Source organism: Anoplopoma fimbria, chromosome 12 (genome assembly GCF_027596085.1).
Source record: "Anoplopoma fimbria isolate UVic2021 breed Golden Eagle Sablefish chromosome 12, Afim_UVic_2022, whole genome shotgun sequence".
NCBI lineage: Eukaryota > Metazoa > Chordata > Actinopteri > Perciformes > Anoplopomatidae > Anoplopoma > Anoplopoma fimbria.
Genome location: NC_072460.1, coordinates 24,686,385 through 24,692,148, shown reverse-complemented (window position 1 = coordinate 24,692,148; position 5,764 = coordinate 24,686,385).

Here is a 5,764-nt window from a genome sequence, read left to right as displayed (position 1 = left end):
GTCAAACAGACCATAAAGCAGGGTATGCTTTAGGGCGGGGCTACTGTGATTGACAGGAGACGTATACGGCATCTTTATGTAACTCCTCCGCAGTCCAAATATGGTCACTTCTGATCACTGGTTGCAAAAAAACAAGATGGCGAAAGACAAAATGCCAAACTTGAGGCTTTAAAACGTCATAGACCAATGGGGGACATCACGATGTCTAAGTCCACTTTTTATATAGAGTCTATAGTTTTAAGGGTGAACTACAGAGACTACTTTACGCCACTGGAGGCAACCCATTGTGTGTGCCTCCCCTCCAAGAGGCAATGCCTGTCTAAGCTCAGCATGCAGGATATATAAAGATCTGGTCCGGTGCAGAGAAAACCAGGGAGGCCTCCATCCATCCGTTCACTGTCCGACATAAGTGCTGGCCATCAACCCCGAAAGGCTCACATGGAGACGAGGAAACAGCTGGAGACGAATCCAGAAACAACCCATTAATTTATGTCCCTCTGAGCATGAGGGTCGATGTCGTCTATTCAATGCCTAAATAAAGTACATGTGAGTGGGAGGGGGGCTAACAGATGTGGAGAATGTGTGTGCAGATGTCTCCAATCGAACTGAGAAGATTTAATAGGATTTTACTCCTTAAGGGGAGACACTACAGCTGAATGGGGTAAAAAAAACCAACTAATAGATATCATCATGAAACTTCCCCAGTTGATTACTGACATTAAGACTATTTTTTTGTATCACAAGTTTTCTGTAATTGTATTTTTAAATTTGCAAATAAGGCATTATTTTATTAACTTCCAGAACTGAAATGTGAACATTGGATAAAGCAAAGTTTAAAATTATTGTTTCATTTTGTTGACATATTAGAGTCAAAGTGTTTTTTACAGATGGAATATGGATATCTCTTAAAATACTGTCAACAGCCATCAAGAAAATCCAGTTTCTCCATGTTTTTAGTACTAACATGTTGTATAAATCAGGCTATGAATGATATATGAACAAACCCCTCTGTAGAAACCTTCAGAACATAGAGAGGAATGAAGCTGTAAAGTTTGGTGTATGTAAGAGCTACTGAAGTGGAGATTTCTGGATCAGAGTCTGAGAAAAAACTCATTTAGAGAAAACGTCCTTTAAAGATATGTTTAGTTAAATTACATACATGTTGAAGACACTACAGGTGAATAGGGTAAAAAAAATAACTAATAGATATCAACATGAAACTTCACCAGTTGATTACTGACATAAAGACGATTTTATCTTGTGTTACAAGTTTTCAGAAATTCTATGTTTAAATATGCAAATGAGGCATTATATAATGGTAAGTTTTGGGGAATTTAGGAGAAATCTACAGACGCAAATAGACAAAGTAGTAAAATAAACACCTGAATTTGTATTTGGATGTTTTCTTTCCACTAGTCTGAAAGAAGACATGTTATGGAATTAAAATCTCAACATTGAAAACTGCCTGAAACATTATGTTTTTAACTTTTTCAAAAGTACAGCTGTGTTCTCTGCTTCTATGAGTGTCGACCACCATTTTTTTGTTGTGTTAAGAAACTGTCACCCGTCTTGACTGTTGTTAACCCTTTGCTGGAAAAAAAAACACAGAACACAAACAGTCTTTCTTCAGATCGGGTCACAAAGCCGTGTGCTCGTTCAACTGCGAAACAATCGGCCTCTTTCCAGCGGGGCGCTCCCGCTCTGCCACAGGACCACAGTCTGTACCAGACCATGTGGGTGCATGCATGGTTCTTTTTTTGGTACATGACTGTGTTTACGTCTGTGTTTGTGTGTGTGAACATGCAAATGAAGCAGAAGGGGGAAGCCAGCACCTCAGTGGGTGGGAGGATGGGGGAGGATGGGGGAGGCTGGGGTGGGGGGGGGGGGGGGGTTAGACAAACAGACAAACACTTTGTTGTTTTGTTGGAGTTGCCTGCACATTTGGCGTCATTGGTGTTGGAGCCAAATGTGTTTCTGTCCTCTGGTGAAGTAGAAACAACAATAGTGTGTTAACCCTCTCAGTAACAGAGGCACAGCGGGGTTTTATGTGTGTGTGTGTGTGTGTGTGTGTGTGTGTGTGTGTGTGTGTGGGTGTGTGTTAATGTGTCCATCGTCATCATCCTCATCACCTTCCTCCCCAGCAGCAGGGAGGGTGTCACTCAATGTAACGCATGGAGAATCCTCTCAAACACGCACACACTCCTTCCTGCCGTCCATCATCAGCTCTCTGATCCACCGCAGCCCTCCAGCTGCAGCAGCACCTGGATCAGCGTCAGCTCGATAAACTGCCTCGGCTCTCTAAATGTCCCGACAAGACCGATGAAGATCGACCGGAGAGGTGCTCATAAATTGTTCCCTCGGTTGAGTGACGTCTTAAAAGGTTAAAGGGTAGTTTTTTTATTACAATTTGGGATTCATATTTGAATTTTTGGCCATTGTGTTTTACTGGTTATGAGAGCATAAAAGGGACAAAATCAAAAATACATATTGTTCATCTTACCTGTAGAGCTACTTATGAATATTGATTGTTTTGGTGTGAGTTGCATAGTGTTTGAGATATGAACCGTAGAGATGTCAGCCTTCTCTTTAATATAATGGGACTATAGGACACTTGTGGTGCTCTAAGGACCAAGAAAAGAACCTTTATTTTGAGAAATCATGACCCGGTTACTCAAGAATACCCATTTTTATATCAAATGTATAACATAGGCTGTATAAAAGTAGTTGCCCCACCCTAAAGCATACCCTGCTTTATGGTCTATTTGGAATTTACTAAATGAACATCATGCTGTATTGAAGAAGACTTCCTTAATTAATACTCTCAGCAGTCCTTTTATATTATTTTGTGTGAAAAAAAGACAATTAACTAAGAAAATAATCAACATTGCTTTATTATTCTTGTGTGTCAACAAATAGTCTTTCTTGAGCTGCAAATACAAATACGTTAGCTGCAGTGGACGAGGATGGACGGCTGATCTCCAGACAGTAGAACCCTGATCAGTTCTGCAGACTGATGTTCTGCTTGTTGTCCAGATGTTGTGATACACTGCTGCTGGTTCCTCCCTTAACTTGTGAGGGTGTTTATTGAGTTTGAGACAACGAGAGTTCTCAGCATCTACTGGAGGAAGACGTAGAACCACTTTGGATCTTTGTGTTCTCTCTGACTTGATGTGTGTCTCACTGTACTGAGCCGGAGTCTGTATGTTTGTGTGTGTGTGTGTGTGTGTGTGTGTGTGTGTGTGTGTGTGTGTGTGTGTGTGTGTGTGTGTGTGTGTGTGTGTGTGTGTGTGTGTGTGTGTGTGTCAGAGTAAAGACAAAGACACAGAGACAGAGAGAGGACATTTGAGACGAGGACATCTACCTCCAGAACTTCTAAAGTACCGATAGCAGGACCGTTAACTCCGGACCGCATCAATACTTTTGGATTTATACTAACTGAAAACCAGAACCGGGTTTCGGTGGGCATCCCTATTACTACACAAGACATGTAATCAGACTTTGATATGCAAAATCAGTGGAGATCACCTTTTCTTGCATTGGAGATGGTGGCTAAAAGTATGTAAATAAGACCAAAGTTGCAATAAACAGAAATAATCCTTAAAAGAACCCAATAACAAATCCTGTATCTTCGTATGAGAGCACCTAAGACTGCAATTGTATTTAAAACTAAAGACATTTATTAGAGTTTGTGTTGAGGGAGGACACTTTCAACGAGTTATTGATCTAATGGATTTGTCAAGTGCTCTCTCTCAGACCTTCCGCCAACCGGTTTGACCTCTGACCCCACGTGTGCAGTGGGGGAGTGGGATGGATAAACATTTACGCTCTGCTCCTGCAGGCTTGAGTCCGCCTCGGCATAAATCAGCAGTGGATTAACACAAGGTGGATTTTCTTGGATTCTGTTCTGAGGCTTCACACTTCGACACCCTCATCCACGGTACCGTCCCTTTAATGCCTCACAGAAATGACAAGGCCTCAGCGTTCTGATCCAGTGCCCTTGTCCCGGGTCCGACTTCTCCCACCACCTCACCCTCCTCCCTCCCTCCCTCCTCCCTCCCTTCCTTCCTTCCTCTCGACGAATTAGAGTGCGCACAGGCCCATATCCAATTTCTCTCCTTTAATTAGCCTTCTGCACAGGGAGAGGCATCGAGGGAGAGGGCTGAAAGGGTACAGGGATGGATGAAAAACAGAAATTAGTTTTTTTCTGAAGAATCGCACTAATTAGGTATAATTTGATACAGGGGTTGTATCCCTGATGTATCACACTGTTCTTACTTACTGACTTAACACTCGTAAACTCACTCACTGTCTCTTTCTCCTTCTCGCTCTATTTTTTTTATTCCTGCACGCTCAATCAATTTAATCAATGTGTTTTGGGCTTTCAGATAAAGCTATAATTTAAGCTATAATTGTTATGTTAATGTTATTGTAATTACTCAATTTACCATTTATGAATATTGTCCATTGTTGATCTGCGTCATTACCATCTGTCCTGAGAAAATGAGATAACGTCATAGAAATAGAACAGGAGTAGAACGGACGTTCCTGTTCTAATCATTGTAGCAGGATGGTCAGAGCGGCGGCCATTTTTATGTGTAGCTTTGCTTTCGTAAAATCTAACAGATGTCGTGGACTAACTGAGGTGAACTTTTGCAGTAACGACTAAAACTAGCAGTGGAGTAGTAACGTTACAAAGCGTAGAGAGACAAACACCTTAATGCTTCATCAACACTCTCTTGTCACAGCGTAGGAAAGATCCTTGCTATCAACAGATGAGAGACAACTTTGTTCGGCTAATTTTTCTGTAACCGGTGTAGCATAAAATCATGGTGGCACTAGTATTGTTAACTAGTTAGCTAGCTTGCTAATTCCACCATGCTTTAATGCTACACTGGTTAGAGAAATCGAACCAAACAGCAAAGTGGTGGCCGCTGAGTCTATCTTTAAGCTGTTCTACATAGAATAAGGCTGAGTTTAGACATCATGCTCCAAGCCGTTGGAAAAGCCTTCCAGACGATCTGAGAGTAGCTGAAAATGTTAATATTTTTAAACAGAAACTAAAATCTCATCTATTCAGTCTGGCTTTTATGTAGTGTTTTATTGTTTTATGGTATTATTATTGTGAATTATTACGTCAGATTTTCTGCCCAGTTTTAATGCTATGGCTTTAGTATATATACATATTTTAATTCTGATTATATTTTTTATCTAATTTTACTTTCTTACTGTTTTACCATATCCATTTTTTGTGTGGTTGTTTATTTTTTTGGTGTGCATTAGTCTCTTCATCATATCTCCATTTTCGTTTTGTCAATAATTTGTAAAGCACTGCCCTGTGTGTTGTCACCATGACAACCAATAACAGTTTTCGTTGGCACCAGTCAAATAATAAAACCGGTCAACGTCCGTTCTACTCCTGTTATATTTCTATGGATAGCGCCAAAATGTGATGAGACCTTGTTCCACTATTATCCCCGTGTCCTCAGCCTCATCCTTGGGCAGATGTCTTTCAGCCTGCAGTTTCAAGGAGAGCAGTCGACCCCCCCACCACCTCTCCCCCTCCCTCCCCCACGCGCCATCCTTCCCATTAGAGTCTGCTAGACAAACAGTCTAATTAAGTGTGGCCTTGCGTGATAAGGTAAGCTTGGAGCTTTTCACTCTTTTGTTAATAGGTTGGCCCGCTCCTCCTACAAAGTGCCGGAGGTCAGCGGAGCCCGTGGTGCAGATTGCCCATTAAACCAAATGGCTAATGGCTCCAGCTTCA